This window comes from Cebus imitator, unplaced genomic scaffold (genome assembly GCF_001604975.1).
Source record: "Cebus imitator isolate Cc_AM_T3 unplaced genomic scaffold, Cebus_imitator-1.0 Scaffold8, whole genome shotgun sequence".
NCBI classification, from domain to species: domain Eukaryota; kingdom Metazoa; phylum Chordata; class Mammalia; order Primates; family Cebidae; genus Cebus; species Cebus imitator.
Genome location: NW_016107323.1, coordinates 8,086,881 through 8,107,391, shown reverse-complemented (window position 1 = coordinate 8,107,391; position 20,511 = coordinate 8,086,881). Strand labels below are relative to the sequence as shown.

At 52.1% G+C, this 20,511-nt stretch overlaps 1 protein-coding gene across 8 annotated transcripts in view; it reads right to left on the bottom strand.

Annotated features, from left to right (window-relative positions):
* The window catches only part of CUX2 (cut like homeobox 2), a 327,980-nt gene that overhangs the window by 252,584 nt on the left and 54,885 nt on the right, over nucleotides 1–20,511 (bottom strand). For 2 of the 8 annotated variants that reach the window (XM_017542273.2, XM_037743463.1), the window contains exon 1: nucleotides 1,709–2,229. The exons of the other annotated variants lie outside the window; for them this stretch is intronic. The gene's annotated coding sequence lies outside the window, so the exon portion shown is untranslated. Of the gene's footprint in view, nucleotides 1–1,708; nucleotides 2,230–20,511 lie in introns of those variants that run through there. 8 annotated transcript variants of the gene reach the window in all.

The window sequence follows — 20,511 nt, the reverse complement described above, 5'->3', positions numbered from 1 at the left end:
AACTGAGGCACAGATAAAGTGACCTGCCTGATACCACACATAGCTAGGACACACGGAACCAATCTGGCCCATGGAAGTCTGCCACGTTCCAGAAAGACCCCAAGATAACAAGTAAGAGACAGCCCTGAGCCTGGCACTGCTATGGCTCCCATTTTACAGGCGGGAATACTAAGGCTCAGAGAAGCTCAGCAGCACACCCAAGGCCACACAGCATTCAAAGCCAGGCTCCAGATACGCATCTCGCACTGGCACCACCATATTCTATTCTGCAGAGTACCCGGTTTCTATTTTGTGAGATGTGACTCTCCCAACCTACTCACCCACCCAGCCATTGGATCTGCAGAGGGTGATACCATAACATGACAAATCCCAGTGAAGGGACAGTGAGCCAGATGGGGACAGAGATCAAAAGGAGGTTCCCCTGGCTCCGTGGAGCAGCCTAGCAGCCACCAGGTTCCCTGCAAGGCGTGGCTTTTCTAGCCCGAGAAGCGGCTGGGGGGTCATGCCCTGCAGGTGGCAGAGCGCAGGGCGCAGGGCTGCTTCGGTGTGGCTATCTGGGGGACGGTGACAATCTCCAGGGCTGTGGCCAGAGTCCCTCACCACCCAGCTGGGGCAGCCTTCCTGGAAGGTGGATCCCGGAAACCAATCGTGGGGCAGCAGCCTCTCCTGGGCCGGACTGACCTCTGTTAACCAGGGGTCCTCATCACAAGGGGTGGGTGCACCTTGAAAAAGCACATTCGTATCACAAAGTCTTTTGATTTTAGAAAGCAACACCCCTTCCAAAAACAAAACACCCATTGTTTTTATAGCCCAAGCTACAGAAGGCAAATCTCGACAAAACCATCTTGGTTCAAATAGGCTGGGTTAAAAATGGCCACAGCCCTCAGAGGGACTGGGGAGGGTTTTCCAGGCTCTGACTGGAGTTGGGGCTGAGGCGAGAGGCTGGGAGTTGACAGTGACCTCCTTGGTGGCATGCTGAGCTGCCTGGGAGGGCTCTGCTGGGAACTCCCCCATGCAAGATGGAAGCGCCCCACATGTGTGTGCATATGCAATGCGTGCAATATGCGCTCACATACATGCTCACACATGTGCTCCAACACCGAGCACTGCTCACGCCCTCCTGTGCAAGGTGTGCTCAGTCCACACGTTCTCATATGCAGCACACACATGCAATTACATGCACACAACTCTCTGCCACGTGACATCTTTCTCCATGCAAGCTCACATGTTCAAATGATACAATTCACACACACAGTGTGTGCACACTCATGCTTACTCACATACACATGCATACCCCTCTGAACTTGCACACATGGATGTCTGCACCCACAAAGACCCACCAGTCACACACCCACGTGTCTCCCTAAGATGCACACACACATCCACACAAACAGACAGAGAGGGCCAAGACCCACACCCAGCCACACCCATGGCCACCTCCGACAACAAAGACACACACACAACTCATGAGTGCACACAGAGACAGGCAGAGATCCACGCTCAATCTCACGCATGGACGGCTCTCACAGCCACCATGCACACAGAGAAAGACACATGGAAAGCCACACGTGCCACGCATACATCGGGCTGGACACACACTTGGACACAAGGACACACGGGCGCAAGGACACACATACATACACAGTCACAGCTTCCTGCTCTCACATCCCCCAAGTCCTCTGAACCCCTGATGGGCCCTCACACTCACCCTGGCAGCTCCTGCTCCCTCTCTGGAGCCGTCCAAGGCTCCCAGAAGTGTCCAGACACAGACCCACTCCGAGGGCCCGTCAGCAGCACCACCGGCAAATAAAAAGCAAATGTGCAAAAATAAAAGCGAAAGGCTGCGATAAAGCCGTTCCCTTCCCACAGGACTCTGAGCTGACGCAGGTTCTGCTCTGCAATAAACATTTTCATTCTAATTTTAAAAGACATTAGCATTACCTCTTTGGCTCTCTATCGAGCCAGACGGTACCTCGTCTCCTAGCTGCCCATTGGCCTCGCTGGGCATGGAGGGGACAGAGGGTCACTCTGCATGATGGGCACTGACCCAGGCCACCTGGGTCTGATTTGACACCACCCCTGCAGGATGGGCTCCAGTTTTGGTGCCCGATAAACCCGATAGGTGATCAGAGAGACTGGGAGCCCCAAATCCGGCAGAGACGTTCCCCAACTTCCCCTGAGACTCTGTCACGCCCCACCCAGGATCCCTGCAGGTCCACTCCTGTTCTCCCATGTGAGCGCTATACATGAGGAAGGTGGCTTTCAAATGGCAGGTCTGCCCCCAGCAAATAGGGGGCCACCCCCACCTCCCCACAACTTGCCCTGCCTGCAAACCCGAGTGTCACCTCATACTTCCCAGCAGTGACCGAACCTGGCTTTCCGGGCTTGGCAAGGAATGAAGGAAGAGGAGAAACCACATAACGGTTTAAGAAAGCAGCGAGCTATTTTTACGAGCTCTGAGGCCTAGACCCGAAATGCAGCACTGCCTCCAGCCTCAGCTTCCGCCACTCCCTGCTCCCCCGGGAGGTCCCAGGCCCTCTGCACAGTGATTTACGCAAAGCCCACCTCCGAGCCTGTGGCCAGGACGTTTCCTCCACCTTGAACACACGTGCCCGCCTCTGCTGGAGCTGGACCTGGTTGGCCTTCAGATCTGAGCTTCCAGTCACTTCCTTCCACACTGCTGAGCATCTGGGATCCCGTGTTGAGTGGGGCAGCCCAGTTCCTGCCTTCACTGAGCACAGGATGCAGGCGGCCTCCTCCGGGAGGCTTCCTGGGCCTTCCAGGCTATACTGAGCACCTCTCTTCACTCCGGAGTCCCCCGGCTCCTGCTCGGGGACAGCTCTTCTCAGGCTGGCTCTCTGCGCTGTGCTCCTGGCCGTCCCTGTCTGCGGTGCTCCCCCTTTCCCTGGCATCAGGCATGGCGTGAGCCCCACGGGCGGCTGCTTAGTGCGTGAATACATGAATACCCAGCTCGTGCCAGCCGAGGCCAAGTCCTGCCAGCGTGGCTCATTGCCTTCCTCCTCTGGACTCACGAAGAGAAAGGGAATCAGGAGACCAAAGTGAGTCCTTGCTAGAGAGAGGAGGCGACGTTGGCTCACTGCTCGTGTCAGAGCTGCTCCGGGGCTGGAGGTCTAGGCCCCCTCCTGCCCTTCCCCACTGTTAACATGTCACCATATTGTCAAATGGGGCTGTGCAGTCCCTGAGCACCAAGATGTGGGATGGAAAGAAGAAATGCAGGCAAGGCAGCTCACAGCAGGCTCGGCGGGCTCCCTTCAGACACGAGTCTACTTTGAAAGGTCCCTCCTTGGCCTGCACCTGGGAAGCCCTGATGCCAAGGCCAATGACTGCAGCAGCTCCGCCCGGTCCCCCCACCCTGTTCTTTTTTTCTTTGAGATGGAGTCTCACTCTGTCACCCAGGCTGGAGGGCAGTGGCACGACTTCGGCCCACTGCAACCTCCACCTTCTGTGTTTGAGCAATTCTCCTGCCTCAGCCTCCTGAATAGCTGGGATTACAGGTGCCCACCACCATGCGCAGCTAATTTTTAAATTTTTAGTAGAGATGGAGTTTTGCCATGTTGGCCAGGCTGGTCTCAAACTCCTGACCTCAGGTGATCCACCCGCCGTGGCCTCCCAAAGTGCTGGGATTACAGGAGCCACTGTGCCCAGCCCCCGACTGCTCTAACCCCCATGACCTTCCTCTCCGTGGTGGCCCGAGACTTCTTTGCAAAAAGTAATTGGATCCTGTCACTATTGTCCCCAGCTTCCATCCTTCAAGCATCTTCCTGTAGCTCCTAGAATTAAACACCCCAAATCCTTACTCTGAGCCTCAAAGAAAAGTCGAAACTCCATGCCGTGGCCTCGGGACCTTGTCTGATCTGACATTCAACGACCACTCCAAGCTCACCTCAATCCCAGCAAAATGACTCGCACACCCTGAGCCTGGGTTCTCTGTGCCAATGCCCACACTTGCTGGTGCCCGATGCTGTTCCCAGGTACAAGATAGCCACCCTGATCCCCTGCCTGGCAAACTCACTGCAGTCTCCTTGCGGCTCCTCCCTGGCTCCTGACTGAATGCCTGCCGCGCGGGACCCGCTGCTGTGGGAAAATGCCGGCTTGTGCAGTCATGGGTGGTCTTCTCACCACGGTGACCCGCCTGAGAGCAGGAGCCCATCTTATTTATCTAGAAGCTCCCCAGATCTGGCCCAGGGTAGGCACATGAATATGTATTAGTTATTGCTGCTGTGATTAATATCATTTTAAGCTCCCTCTGCTGCTGGTGCCTTGCTCTAAGCTCTCATATTAGTTTGCTGCTAATAAATAAAGCCCAAAAGAAAGACCCCGGCTCCTCTGCTTCCTCCCCACCTCCCCATGCTGCTGTCTGGAGATGGAGGGCTTGGGGACAAGTAGGTGAACGTCATGACATTTCCTAAAACACTTTCCAAAACTGAACAGGAAGCAGTGGGAGATGGGGTTCGTCACCCGAAGACAGGCATCTCAGGACCTGAGCCCAGAACAATGTGGGTCTTCACTCCAAGTCACACCTGGTGGTCTCAGGTAACACACACACATTCGAGGGCCCCAAGTCACCTTCATGGGTGTATCTGGACCAGAGCTCCCATCAGAAGCACGAGAAGGGATCAGGTGCCCAGTGCAGAACGGCCGGGGGTGCCGGGCTCTGTTTGATGTGTCGGCAAGGCCCTGCTTTTAGGATTTCATACTTTTTATCTTGACAACAGGGACTCACCCTCTGAGGCCAAGATCTTAGCTGCCTCCCAACCTCTTTTATTTATTTATTTATTTATTTTTTGAGATGGAGTCTCATTGTCGTCCAGGCTAGAGTACAGTATTGCGATCTCAGCTCACTGCAACCTCTGCCTCCCAGGTTCATGCGATTCTCCTACCTCAGCCTCCTGAGTAGTTGGGATTACAGTTGTGTGCCACCATGCCGAGCTAATTTTGGTATTTTCAGTAGAGATGGGGTTTCACCATGCTGGCCACGCCAGTCTCGAACTCCTGACCTCAAGTGATCCCCCTGCCTAGGCCTCCCAAAGTGCTGGGATTACACATCCCCAACTTCTTCAGGCCAGATCTCCTGAACAATTCCAGCTCCACTCACAAGCCCACCCCACAGCTGAGCTGGCCTTGCTTTCTGGAGGGAAAGAGGAGGCTGGAGGCACCGCTGGGCTGGGAAGTGGGGATGTGAAGCATCAGAGAGAGGGACAGATCACGGTGACGCTGTGGGGCCTCAGGGAAGTGACTTTGCCTCTGTGAGCCTCAGTTTCCTCTTCTGGAAAATGGGTGTAAGTCATAAAAGCTCCTGAGATTTCACGCGGGGAGCACCCAGCACAGGACCCGGGCTCCCATGTGGCTCCATGGTGGCGGTGATGATAATTTGGGTAAACCCAACTGGCTTCTGGGAGAATAAAAGGAAAAGATATGAGGGTTCGGGGGACTGAACAGCCCGGGGTAGACAAAGAACCTCAGCCCGGGCAGGGAGGGAACTTGAGCCCACCATGGTCTGATTCCCACTCACCCCCACCAGAGGGCTCCATTTGTTCTCTCCCAGCTGCTGCAAGAATGCGGACCAGGCTCTGGTGATGACACCTGCTCTGAGCACCAGGTAGCCCTTAGTTCTCCCTGCTGATGGGGGCGCAGTGGCCAACTTAATCCTGGAACCATCACTCATCCACGAGCCACTGACTGAGCCCCCGGCACTCCCTCTTGTCCCAGCGTCACTGCTGACCCTCTCGGCCTTGGAGCCCTTGCTTGAGGAGGCTCATACTCGCACGGGGCCTGGGCTCCAGGGGCAGCTCACGGCTCCTGCACGGAGCAGATGCATGAGAGCAACCACTGTCTGCAGGGACTCACGTCCAGCATTTCCTGCCCCTGCACGGCACCCAGCATGGTCGCCATTCTGGCTTTGAGACATTGAAAGGGGTGACAGTGTCTGAAGCAGACAAAATGGAGGCTGGGAGTTTCCTTCTACGTCATGGAGAGAAAAAGTAGTGATGGTAGCAATGGTAGTATTGATCAATACAATTTGAATAAGAACAGCTGTCACTCACACTGAGTCCTCCATCTGCACATGCTCATCTCCCCCTCACGGCAGCCCTCGAGGGGGGAGGACTGTTATATTTACTTTACAAATGAGGAAACTGAGACTTCAAATGGTAAAGTCATTTCCCTCCTTACCTCATTAGACCAGGAAATAGACTCAGAGAAGGGAGGCCACTTGGCTAAGAACACAGTGGGTAACAAGCGACAGGAATTTGATACTAAGAGTATTTAACCTTCACCCTTTTTGTTTTTTGAGATGGGGTCTCACTCTGTGGCCTAGGCTGGAGTGCAGTGGTGCAATCACAGCTCGCTGCAGCCTCAGCCTCCTGGGACCACGCAATCCACCCACCTCAGCCTCCTGAGTAGTGGGGACTACAAGTGTGTGCCACCCCACTCCGCTAATTTTTGCATTTTTTGTAGAGACGGGGTTTTACCATGTTGCCCAGGCTGGCCTTGAACCCCTGAGTTCAAGTAATGTGCCTGCCTCTGTCTCCTAAAGTTCTAGGATTACAGGTGGGAGTCACCACGCCTGGCCATCTTAATGCTCTTAACCACAGCTGTTCCCACCCCAGGAAAATGCATAGCTCGTGTCATTCAATAAACAGCATAAGAAAAGCTATGGGGTATCTGGTGCTGGGCAGACTGCGGTGAAGGTGATGAGTCCCTGGGTGCTTGCGGCTGACCCTCTAAACAGGGGGAGGCAGACACTGAAGGCTGCAGGACTCCCATGGTGATGACAGTGAGGTAGGGGCCAGGGGACAATTCTGTAACCAAGCCAGTCTACCTTTCCAGAGATCAAGAGCACCTCTCTGGTTAAATAAGACAGCCTCCAGGCTGCACAAAACTTCAGGCCGATGAGCAAGACAGGCCGGGATTGACCAGTATCACGTAAATCACTTCCACTGCTGAAAGGGTGGGTGCAGCAGTTGCGGTGGCTCACGCCTGTCTTCTTAGCACTTGGGGAGGCTGAGATGGAAGGATCACTTGAGCCCAGGCGTAGGAGACCAGCCTGGGCAGTGAGACCCCCTATCGTCCCCCAGCCAAAGAAAAAAAAAAAAAAGCCAGGAATGGTGGCACAGGCCTGCAGTCCCAGATACCGGGGAGCCTGAGGTGGGAGGATCCTTTGAGCCTAAGGGGTTGAGGCTGCAGTGAGCCAGAATCATACCACTGCATTTAGCCGGGGCAACTGAGCAAGACCCTGTCTCAAAGAAAAAAGGTGGATGCCACCAAAGGCCAGGTGCTGTTGCAGCCGGGGCACATGGGGAAGACACAGGTCCCTGATCCCAGTGCCCAAGCTCAGGCGACAGCACAAGTTACTTACCTGGCAGGAAAACCAGGCTCCCAGCATGACCTCTGCCCCCCTCTGCCCGCTCCTGGTCCCTGTGCACTTCTTCTGCCCCTCCGCCACAATGAGGCAGCCAGCGCTGCTCACACCAGGCCCAGCCGCAGCCTCTGTTCCCCTCCTTCATGCGGCTCTCGGAGTGATCGATTCCACCACGGGAACGGCCAGGATAATTTTTGCTTAGCTTCAAATACCTGGTTCTCATGAATTCCTCGGCCAGAAGGTTATAAAGCTTCCTCTAAAATGTGGGGGAAAGATTTAAGCCTGCTTATGGTTAATAATACACTGTCCCCTGTCCATCAAACTGCCTGCCTGCTATTGAAAGTTCACTATTAGATACTTATTTAAACAGCCTCGCAAGGCTTCCGAAGAAAGTGCAGTTATGCATTTTTGCCCTCCTTGCTGGCGCGGACGACTATAGATAAACATCAATTCGCTCCTGCGGATCACAGCCACAGTAAATAAATTTTTCAGGAAGCCTGAGATCTGCACAAAGGCTCCGCCAAGCTCCCATTTCACACAACATCAATGTTTGGCCTCCAAGAAATAAAAGCTCTAAGGTGTCCGTCACCAGGGCAAAATTATCAATTGTCAAGTCACTTTTAAAAGAGAAAGAAGACAGAGGCTTTCAGGGAGCCATTTCATCCTGCAGCTGAAAATAAAAGGAAGAGCGACAGGCGCTTCACCCACAAACGAACCACCGGGACTTCCCCCGAAAAGCTCAGGTGATCATCCCCCCCACCCCTGTTAAATTTCTGGCCCCAGCCCTGCTGCCCCGGGTGAGCTGAAGCAGTCAGTTCAGCTTGGAGCAGCCGCTTCCGGCTGAGTTCAGTGACTTCAGTGACTCAGGCATTGGGTTATTTTTACTTTCTCAAAGTGGGTTTTTTTTCCCCACTACTTTTAGAAGTGGCAGACGAGGCTTGTCTATTATAAAATATTTGTTGCAAACACACGCACTCACTTGCTCACCGCCCCACACACAGTTCCCGTCTGTAAAAATCTCAAGTTGCCGTGGTGTGAGGGGCAGGAGACACGGGAGCTAAGCCACCCTCCTGGGCGAGCTGGTGTTTGCAGAACACTCAGCACAGCTCTGCTGGAGTGGGGGTCATCTAAGCTGGGAACCTAAAGCAGGTGTCATTTTCCAGATGGGGAAACTGAGGCACAGGGGAGCCTGAGGGAGACATGGAGGTGGATGTACCTGCATTTGAATCTCAGCTCCACTACGTTCTGACTGCGTGGCCTTGGGCAGAAAACTTAAATCTGTTGGAGCTTGGCTGGGAGCAGTGGCTCACGCCCACAGTCCCAGCACCTTGGGAGGCCAAAGCAGGCGGATTTAATCAGTTATATTAAGATGACAGCATAACAGATTACGGTGGCCCTAAATCTAGTGACTCTTGTCCTTATAAAAAGAGACAGATGCAAAGATAAGACCATCATGTAGTGATGGAGGCAAGACCAGAGTGTCGCAGCCACAAGCCAGTGAACGCCAGGCAGGGCCGGCGGCCACCAGAGGCTGGGGGAGGTGAGGAGGGACCTCCCCGGGAGTCCGCGGCGGGAGCACAGTCCTGCAGACACCTTGATCTCGGACTTCTGGCCTTCAGAGCCACAAGAGGACAAATTTCTACTGTTTTAAGTCCCCTTAGTCGGTGGCAATTTGTTACAAGGGTCCTCAGAAAGGAATACAGGCTGGGCGCGGTGGCCCACGCCTGTAACCTCAGCACTTTGGGAGGCCGAGGCAGGCAGATCACCTGAGGAGCTCAAGACCAGCGTGACCAACATGGAGAAACCCCGTCTTTACTAAAAATACAAAATTAGCCGGGCTTGGTGGCGCATGCCTGTAATCCCAGCTACTTGGAAGGCTGAGGCAGAAGAATTGCTTGAAGCGGGAGGTGGAGGTTGCGGTGAGCCGAGATCGTGCCATTGCACTCCACCCTGGGCAACAAGAGCAAGACTCCATCTCAAAAAAAAATAAAAAGGAATATGGTGTTCTATAAAAAGTGCCTAAGTCGGCCCCATCAGTTGGGCAACTGGGATGAGGTGGCCCAATCCTGTAGCCCTCGGTGGCCAGACTGAGTTTCTTTCTTTTCTCAGGGGCTGCACAGGGAGGAGTGAAGCCTGCCCCGTTGCGCTTGACCTCAGCCAGTGGTGACCCCAGCTGCACCTCCTCCACGTCTTTGTGGAAAGGGCACGGCTGAGTCAGGAAGTCTACCCTGGCAGCTTTGGAGCTTCGGATCTTACTTCCCTCCACAAACAGGAACAATGAGGCCAACCTCCCGGGGCCAAGTCCAAGATTGTCTTTTACCAAGTCCATGGCACCTGCTCGGCTAGCCCTGGCTGGAGTGGGCACACTCACTCCTTTAGCCACCTTTTGGGTGAGTCCAATGGGTGACCCCTCACACATGGTGCACACGGATATGCAAACTGAGGCTGAGAGTGGCTGAAGTTCCTTCACCCAAGGTCCCATGTAGTGTGGATGCAGCGCAGCCGGGCACAAACTCTACTCTGTCAGATTTCACTCCCCCATGGCCTCAACCCAGAAGATCCAGGAGGTAACACACAGGGGAGCCTCGGCACACGGAAGGTGCTCCATCAATGCTGGCTTGTGCTTGCTTAGAACCTGCTGTTTGGTGATGGCATTGATTCTCAGTGCCTCTCCTGGTTTTTACAATGAAAGAGAGAGAGAGAGAGAGAGAGAGAAGCAGCATCTCCGTTTAGCTGATGGGTGGTGGCACATTTGAAAAACCACCAGACAAAATAAGGGAGTTTGTATCTTTAATACAAGGGGCCTCTGGGTGGGGTTTGGGATTTTTTGTGGCTCACTGCAAGGCGTGGGCTCAGGGAGGATATCATTTGACCTTCACCGAGGGAAAAGATGCTGAGATGGGGGAGGTGGAAATCACCCGTCTTACAGATGAGACCATGGAATACAGAAGCAAAGGGATTGCAGGCTCGGCACGGCGGCTCACACCTGTAATCCCAGCACTTTGGGAGGCTGAGGCTGGTGAATCACCTGAGATCAGGAGTTCGAGACCAGCCTGGCCAACATGGTGAAACCCCATCTCTACTAAAAATACAAAAATTAGTCAGGTGTGGTGGCACATGCCTGTAACCTCAGCTACTCAGGAGGCTAAGGCAAGAGAATCACTGGAACCCAAGAGGCAGCGGTTACATGAGCCAAGATCAAGCCACTACACTCCAGAGCCAGAGACTCCATCCCAAAAAAACAAAAAAAAAGAGGTAAAGGGATTGGCCCCCTTTCTGGCCAGCACATCACCTAAGACAGAAACCTCGCTCACCTGAGATGCTTCCTTATCTGGCCCCACGGAAAGCTCATCAATTGGCACTGACAAATGTCCCTAACTGGTCATTCCTATCTAAGCCCATTCCCGCAGCTCTGCTCCAGGACTGGGGATTGCTCACTGAGATGCTGCAGCCGCCTCCTCCCTGGCCTCCCTGCCTCCACTTGGAGCTCACCTCTGCTCGCCTCCACTCCACAGGACGGCCAGAGGCACCTTCCTCACACAAAGCCCTGTATCACTCCTCTGCCCCGAACCCTCCATGGCTCCCATCACCTTCAAAATGAAGTCCAAACTCCTTATCTGGCCATGAGGCCCCCCGAGAGGCCTCCAGACTGCTTGGTGCTGTTTTAACAGAAGAGGAGACACAGTGCCACAGTGACTAGGTTCTGCTTTTTGCCTGTTTAATGCTAAGCATGAATGCTCTGGCTACAGTTCCCTGAAAGCACCTGCACTCTCTGACCTCTGAGCCTTTGTACCTGCTGTTCCCTCTCTCTGGAATGCCTTTCCCTCTACTGCCTCCCATTAACCTAGGAATGCCCAGTCATCTTTCAGCTCTGAGCTTCGATGCTGCCTCCTGCAGAGGGCTTTCCAGGCCCTCTGGGTCTATTGCAACACATGCCGTCCTGCTCAGGAAACCGACAGCCAAGCAGAACTTGGGTCCAGGAGAGCCCAGGCCTGGAGCTAACAGAGGGAGGGTAACTGAGGTGGAGGCTTTGCTTGGCTCAGCTCAGAGCCCCGGGCCTCAGGACAGACAGACCAGGGTTCCCAATTACAGGCCTCAGACACTGCCAGCATTTTTTGTCCCCTACAGTGTATTACTGAATATGTTTTCTTATTTAATTCCCATTACTCCCCCATTTCTCAAATGGGGAAACTGAGGCTTGAAGAGAAATCGGCTGCCTAAGGCCACAGAGTTTGGTGATCTGCAAAGCAAAGCCTCGATCCCACTGCTGCTGCACTTGGTCTCCAGGGCCTGTGCCCTGGGTCACCGTCACAGGGCAGAAGATACTCTGAGAACAGCAACCGCACAGGACAAATCAAAGGGACGGTGATCATCACCACAGGATGCTGGCATGAGGGAGGACCGCGTCTCCACTCGGCACACCCTGCAGGTCCCTTCGCCCTGTGCCTCAGTCTCCCCACTTGTAAAATGTCATAATACCACTCAACACTGCACACCACTACCCCCGCATAAGGCAAGAGCAGTGGAGTGGGGAGGGGTCATAACTCCTGAGGTCGGCAGCTCACTCGGGAGCAGACAAGTGGGAAACCAAAGGCGACTCTCCGCCACCTCTCCCCACTGCAGATCAGTCAGAGGGGATACCATGGCACCTAGCTGCCCGGTCAGACATACTGTGTCCATGTACGGCAGGTGACCTTCCTGCTCCAGCTCAGTGTCCAAGCCACAGGCACTCAGAGTTACACGTCTAGAGGAACGCAGTCAGGGCTCGGGGCCTGACACTCCCAGGTCTAAGTCCTGTCTCTACCCTTTGCCAGCTGTGTGTCTTCAGACAAGTCCCTTAACCTCTCTGAGCCTTTTCCTTCTCTGAAAAATGGTGACCTTGCCTCCATCTACTCCCCAGGGCTGCTATGAAGACTCAAGTTAACGTGTCAATCGTAGGGATTCAGCCGGCTACATTTTGAATAATTAAAGAAGTGCTTTCAGTCCTTCACTCTTTCTTTTAATTGAACTTTTTATTTTGAGATAATTGTCAATTCACATGCAGAAAGAATATAGAGAGGCTGGGCATGGTGGCTCGTGCCTGGAATCTTAGGGCTCTGGGAGGCTGAGAAGGGAGGATTGCTTGAGGTCAGGAGTTTGAGAAAGAACACAGGGTGGTCTCTTGCCCCCTTCATCCAATTTTCTCCAAGGGTCACATTTTTCAACACTGTGATCGTAGGACCAGGATACTGACATTGATACAGTCAAGATACAGAGTATTTCATCTCCGCCAGGCCTTCATGTTGCCCTTTGATAAGCATGCCTATTTCCTCCCTGGCCCCACTCCCATTCCATTCTCTGATCTCCAGCCTTGTCTTTGGGAATGCCTCGTAAGCGGAATTCTTTGGTATGTAATCCCCTTTGAAATGGCCTTTTTTCCATCTGCACGATTCCTTCAGGCTTCATCCAGGTCGTTAGCGGAGCAACAGCTTGTTCCTTTTCATGGCTAAGTAGTGCTCCACGGGGGGTGGAGGTGCCACCGTTGAACCACTAGCCTGGTGAAGGACATCTAGGGTGTTCCCACTTTTTGGCAATTCATGAATAAAGAATTGCTTTATTCATTTGCTTTATTCAAATTGCTGAGAACATTTGTGTGCAGGTTTGGGGGCAAACTTCAGTTTTCAGTCCTTCATTTTTAAACCCATATGAGCATATAATTCCATTCATTCCACAGATATCCGTCACACACCTACTACGTGACGTGTTGTTGCAGGCACTGAGGAGACAGCAGACAAAGGCCTCTGTCCTCTTGGATGACACAAGATGAAATGACTGAACAGACAACTTATGGCTAAGTCCACTCTGCGGCCACGCACGGAAACGAAAACCATTCTCTAATTAATGGTCAAATTAGTAGCTGCAGAATTAAAAGACAAAAAAAAAAAGTAAATAAAAAAATTAAAAAAAAAAATTGGTCGCTGCTCCGGTGCGCCAAGTGAAGCGCAAAGCACTTGGGTGTGTTCTCAAGGAACAGCGTTACCTGCTGGTTAAACATCGCATCACGATGAAGCCACCAGTTGGCAGGCCAGAAAACTCCGGTGACTTCTTCTTCACGGTATTTATTTTCTTTGTTCTTAGCTTGCTTGCTTGCTTTCTTTCTTTTTCCTTCAACTCTGGTGACTTCTTCATAGCATTTATTTTCTTTCCCCTTTCTTTCTTTCTCTCTCTTTCTTCTTAGCATTTTCTTCCTTCCTTCTTTTCTCTCTTTTTTCTTTCTTTTCTCTCTCTCTTTCTTTCTTTCTTTCCTTTCTGATGGAGTCCCACTCTGTTTTCCGGGCTGGAGTGCAGTCAAGTGATCTTGGCTCACTGCAACCTCCCCCCTCCAGGTTCAAGCAATTTTCCTGCCTCAGCCCCCTGAGTAGCTGGAATTACAGGTGCGCACCACCACAACTGGCTAAGAGTGTGTGTGTGAGTGTGAGAGAGAGAGAGTGTGTGTGTGTGTGTGTGTGTGTGTATTTTTAGTAGAAACCAGGTTTCACCATGTTGGCCAGGCTGGTCACAAACTCCTGACCTCAAGTGAGCCACCTGCCTTGGCCTCCCAGAGTGCTGGGACTACAGGAATGAGCCACCATGTCCAGCCCACAACATTTTCCTCAGTAAGTCCCTTGTTACGGTGGAGTAACTTACAATGTCCATTCCCATTTCATAGGCTGTAAAAAGTATTTCACTTGACAGCTCAAATAGCAATGCGTAACATTTCTTGAGTGCCATGTTTGGACCATTCTCAGATTTTTACACATATCATCACTTTTTTTCTTTTTTAGTGATAGGGTCTCACTCTGTTGCTCTGGCTAGCCTCAAACTCCTAGGCTCAAGTGATCCTCTTGCCTCGGCCTCCCAAGTAGCTGGGACTACAGGAATGTACCACTGAACCCAGCTGTGCCTCATCACTTTTAATCCTCACAGACCACAAACCATGCCCTGAGATAACTACTCCATCAGCCCCATTTTACAGAAGAGGAAACTGAGGTTCCAAGATGCTAAACAAGTGGCCAAAGGGTATATGTCTGGGAGGGGCAGAGCCAGGACTTAAACCCTCGGAGACAGGGTTGATATGATGAGGAGCCTTCTTCCTGTCCCTGTCTGCATCCAGCTCTATGATGCTAAGTGTCGTTCTTTTACAGGCACTGCACACCTCACTAAAGATCCTGGGTAGCAATTGTTTCTAAGATAAATTGGACAGTTCCTCATTAACTATGAAAGGCCTAAATGCTGATCACTTCAATCAATATGTTCTAAGCTCTCACCATTAGACAAAGAAAGCATCAGGTCAGCCAAACCTGTTTCTTTTGATGAAAAGGTTTCCTTCTTTGATGGACCTCAGGCTACACAGTTCCAGCTGCCTGTGAACTAAGTACTTTCTCCATCAGTGACAGTCTTAAGTTCTGAACTCACATCCGTTGTCTGGGATACTACAAGTGCCTGCCATGGTATCATACGAATATTTAATTTAAGTGGCCAAAGTCTTCAGCAAGAGCAGAGCGCATACTCTTTCTGGCGGACAGGTTGGTGGCTGGTGGGGGTAATTACGATGACCATCATCAGAGGGGCCTCAGTCTGCCACTGTGTTGCTTCAAGGTTAACTAGAAAGGGACCCAGGAATTATGCTCTTGGATCAGGCCGGGCACCAGGTGGGAGCCTCTGGCTTCTCCGTCAGCTACATTTGTTCCTGATCCCTGATCTCATACCCTTCAGGGCATTTCCCAAACCAATAATAAGTATAGAAAAGTCTCTCCACCAGCATTCACTAACGTGACAATAACGCATCAAGCATCTGCCCTATGTGGGCTCTTGCTGGAAGATGGGGAGATGGCAGGGAAAAAGATCTTTGTGAACTTACACCCCAATGGGGGAGACAGATTGCAACCTTAAAGAAACAACCCAATGCCCAACTACAAATGGAAACAAATGCTGGGAGGGGAACCCAGTAGTGCTGATGTAAGAATAAAGGGGGAGGATGTGCTGTGGCAAAAATGGTCCTGGAACACTTCTCTAGGGGAGACGGGAACCGAAGGAACCAGACGGGGAAGAGCACTCGGGGCAGAGGGAAGTGAAATGATTGGAGGATTTCAGAGACCAAAAGTATCTACGGAATTCCTGTGGCCGTATCTCCTTCCACTCTCCCCTTCACTCACTCAGTCCCATCCCCCGGCTTCCAGGACGTTCCTCAACCCTTCTGAACACCCTTCCCAACCCTCCCCCAGATCTCCGCATGGCCTGCTCAGATATGTGCTGGTAAATGGTTAACAACAGGCTCTCTGAGGAGTAAGCCCCGACTTGTGCCACCTGCCAGTTTCCGTGGAGTACATACTTCCGCCCTGGCTGACTTCAAGCTCCCCACGGAATGTCACTGAATATGGGGCTGGGAAGAGACGCAGTCAGCTCTCCGGAGCCGGGACGAGCTAATTCCAGCACACACTGGCTTGCTCCCTCATGTCCTTCAGGCCTTTGACCGTCTTCTCATAGAGAGACCTTTCCTCATTCCCCCCATCAAAAACAGCACCTCCCTCCCCATCCTCTACCCTGCTTTCCTTTCCTTCACCATCTTTACCATCATGATGCTCATTTATTTTTTTCTTTGGTGCCCCAGACTAGAAGGTCAGCTCCACAGAGGCAGGGGATTTTGTCTGCTCTGTCACAGTGCCTGGAACAATGCCTGGCACACAGTAGATGCCCAATAAATATCAAGAGAAAAAAAGAGTAAGAAGGAGGTCCATGTGGCTACACTGAGGTGAGAAGAGGAGGAATTGGAGAAGGGGGGGTGAGGTCCCTCCAACCCCCGCACCCCGCAGCAGCCTCTCCAGAAGGTGGGCACCCCAGAGCCCAAGTGACAGCAGGCACAGCGGGCCGTCTGCCAGCCTGCCCGCCACGTGGCCCCTCATTATACAGCACCGCCGCTGCCACAAAACTTTCACAGCCACTCTGATACCAATTTGCTTTTAAAATAGAAGTTTCCTGAGAACCTGCAAATAATTCATCGCTGTGAGTCCTTAAAATGTTCACAGGTATTTAAAATGCTATATAATCAAGTTCACAGAAATATAAAGTGTAAGCGTTAAAATACTTTGTTCTAATTAAAACAGGCCACTTGTGCCCCAGCCCTGACTCCTGTTTACTATTTCTGTAATAGCCAGTGGCTTGTTCTAGAAAAAAAAAAAAAAGATTCTTTTTAAATTGGCCTTGAAAAAACAAAGAGAAAAAAGAGGAAAAAGTTAAAGTTTGCTTTCTCCAGTGGTGCACTGAGGAACTGAAAATCACACTTTCTAAATATTCACGGGTTGCCAACTGCCAAAGCAGGGGGCAGGGGACATCTGGGGTCCTCCACCTGCTTCCCTGGAAACAGATGGTACTTGGGCAGGAATGGGAGGAAGGGGGGGCTGAAATCCTTTATGTCTCAGGGCTCAGAGAATGCCCACCAGCCCAGGCCCCACTAACCACTCCACTTCTGCCGATTCGGTCTTCGCCGCTGTAGGCCAGGAGGAAAATCATATTTATTTGTAAGGTTTAAGAAGACAAGTCAGGGCTCTATCCGCCTCTGGTCTCTGACAAGCACAGCTGCGATGCCTCTGCATATGCTGTTCCCTCGCACTTCCCCATGTACACTTCTACACATCCTTCTGTCCTCAGCTCCAGCGTCACCTCCTCAGGGAAGTCCTCCCTGACTACCTCCACCCTAGAGCTCAAGGAGATGGCCCTGCTGTCTACTCTCACCACCCTCTCTGCCAAGGGCTGGCCTGTCTTCTGCCCCCTTCAAAGTGACCTTGAACAAGCATGTTCTCTGGGCCAAAAGTGGGCTGCCCTTTGGATGGCAGCCCATGACCAGTTGCCTGGCCTCGTGTCCCTAGTTCCCTGACAGCCCCAAGGTTCACAGCTACAAACTCCCGTGCGTCCCTCTCAGAGTTCTCAGTGCCATCTGTCATCTTCTGTTACCTGTGAGTTTGCTGAGTGGGCGTTCCCTCCACTGGGCTATATTCTTCATGGAATCAGAGACACAGCAGGTTCTCACTCAACGGCTCAGGAAGCAGCCTCTTGACTCCCTCCTCAGCCTCCGTCCTCTTGTGCCTAAGTGACTTATGTCTGGCTCATTCATTCATTCAGCAACACCCACCCCATCACCACAAACCCACTTTGTGTCGACTCCCGGATGGCACCCCAAGATGCGACTCTGGGGCCCTCCAGCTCCGCTTACCCCAAAGGACTCCTCTTCCTTTCGCATCTGTCTCTGGTCCCATCAACAATCAGGCCCTGGACCTTGGACCCCAGTCCCAGGCTCCAATATCTGTCCCCTCTGTGGTCTCCTGGGCTTGCTAATCCCTGGCCTTTGAATCCTTTTCCTGGAAGGCCTCTCATACCTACACCTCCTTCCCCTGCCTTCCCCCAGTTCTGGGTCACCTCGATGGTCGCCTGCATGGTAGCTGCTCTCTGGCTGGTGGCCCTGCTCATCTCTCTCCTAAGCCGGTCCTGCGGTTCTTGGCTAGGGTTGACTGTGACCCCCGATGGACATTCGGCAATGTCTGGAGACATTTTTGGTTGGTACAAGTTAGCGGGGGAGGCAGCTGCCACTTAGAAGGGAGCGACCAGAAAGGCCGCTAAGCACCCTACAAGGCACAGGGCGGCCCCTACCACGAAATGGCCCCAAATGTCAACAGTGTGGAGCTGAGAAACCTTGTGATAGAAGATGCTTTCCAACACAGCTGGGCACATCTCCCCCTCCTGCTCAGATGCCCTCCATGGCTCCCCATGGCCCGCCAAGCTACCCAGCAACCCCTCTTCACGACAGCCAGGCTCCTACAGTCTCCCAGCCTACCTTCCACATTGCCCACCCTTCCCAGACAAGCCAAACCAGCCTGTTCAGGGCCCCAGGGCGTGGCCATGCCTTCCCCTCTCCGGGCTTTTGCTCATGCTGTGCTCTGCACTGGGGCACCTGCCTCCTCCACCTCCCGCTGAGTCTTCCAGGTTTCAGGGCTGGTTTCAAAGCTGTGTCCTCTTTCCCAGCTCCCTGGCTGGTCTCTCCTCTGTCCCTGTACCCTGGGCTTCAGCATCCCTGGGGCGACCTGCCACTTCAGTCCCACCCGGGTCACTGCTGTTCGCTGATTTTCTCAGACACTTTGGGACACTTGCCCAGCACGGTCCTTGGCACACAGTAGGCATTCAAGAGACATGCAATTAATTCAAATCCCTCTTCCCACTAGAGTTGCAAATCCAGAAAACTCCTGGAATCAAATCGATTCAAGCTGCCAGCCTTTTATTTCGACTGACTCTAATTCCTTTATAAATACTGTATTCCTTCCGATATATTGTGATTTTCCACTTTCTCCCTTCTCTCTTTGTCCCCCTCATCTCAGCTGAAGAAGCCCGAATTGCTCTGTCCACAACTTGAGCAGATACAACATAGGTTGTATCTCAAACCACCTGCTGTCCCCACACAGACACCCCCAACCTTCCCAGGGACATTCCTGTCCTTTTGTAGCAGATTGATTTAAAACAGCAAAATAATACATTCTCCGTGCTGGAAACCTAAAGTCCTCCTTAAGAAAGTCAAACACAAAAATTGCCTATAATCTCCACCACCCCAAGGAAGAGCAAAACAGGCATCTGCATCACTCCTCTCAGGGGTGAGGGAGCCGGGGCATTTATACGCCAACTCCTGAGGCTGGCGGGCTGCACCCGAGGGTTACAGCCTCCATACTTCTGGCCTGCCCACTCTCACGCAAAGTGGTTTTACAGTTTTGGAAAAAAACCAAGACACAGTCACCAGTAGGTGGAAGCTCATGGAAGACACCAAAAGGTCCAAAGGGAACAGAACAGCACCTGCTCATCTTCTGCCCTGTCTCGGGTTCCGCAGTGGACAGCGGCTGGTTAGTGCCACAGCGCCAGTGCCCACTGCATCTAGCAGTCACCCCTTATTCTCATCTGCGGGTCCCCTCCTTACCCCATCCTAACCCTTCCCAATTGTCATGAACATCTGTCATGCTTTATGGCCAGTCAGAATCAGAATCTCCTTATGGGTGGAGAAGCCTCTCCTTACATGAGTCTTGGTGGGGGCTGAGTCAGTTTCTGTTGTTTGCAATTAAGAGTCCTGGGTGAGGTTCCTCCCTGACTCTAGGGATAAGGCTAGATCTCATTCCCCTGGCCAGGGGAAGTTCTGCTTCCTTAATTCACAGACACTACACTATTCATGCTGCGAGGCAGTGGTTTCATCCATAGAGCAATGGGCTAGGGATGTTTCCCTAGGACAGTAAATATCCATTGGTCTTCCCCTCCTAAACAGAAACTTCCCATACTTAAAAAAATATAAAAACAAAAAAATAAAATGAACTTTGTATAGAAGAATTTGAGACACCCCTTGAGAAAGCTGGAATCCCAGGGGGGTGTTTGTGAACCTCGGCCGGACACTCTGAGTAGACAACAGCAGGGGCAAACAGAAAGATCAATGCTCCCAACGCTGCAGTAGTCAATCAGAAAGGGCGACAGCATGACAAGGGCTTGGTCCCTGGGTCCCAGACACAAGCTCCACTTTCCAGAAACGCTCCCATTACTGGCCCCTATGATTCATTGTACCTACAGCTATAAGAGCTCCTCCTACGTGTTGAAGAATCACATTCACACACTGACTTCACAGTAACTCTATGATAGCCATTATCAGCAGCATCTCCACTCTATGGATGAGGAAACTGAAGCTCAAGAAAGCTTAATAGCAGTATCCGTAAGAATAACATAAGGCTAACAACAACTTACGTTTGTTAAGTGCTTATTATTACCAGGAAGCGCCTATGTTATATTGACTTATTTCGCTCATTCCTTCCACAGATATTCACCGAGCACCAAGTCTGTGCCAAGCGCTGTTTTAGGTGCTAGGAAGACAGTAGTGAGCAAAACACACAAAATCCTTGCCCTTCTAGAGCTGACATTTTATTTTTTGAGAACCAGGGTCTCACTCTGTCACTCAGGTTGGAATGCAGTGGTATGATCACAGCTCACTGCAGCCCCAGAGTTCCAGGCTCAAGTGATCCTCCTGCCTCAGCCTCCCGAGTAGCTAGGACTATGAGTGTACGCCATCACGCCTGGCTTTTTTTTTTTTTTTTTTTTTT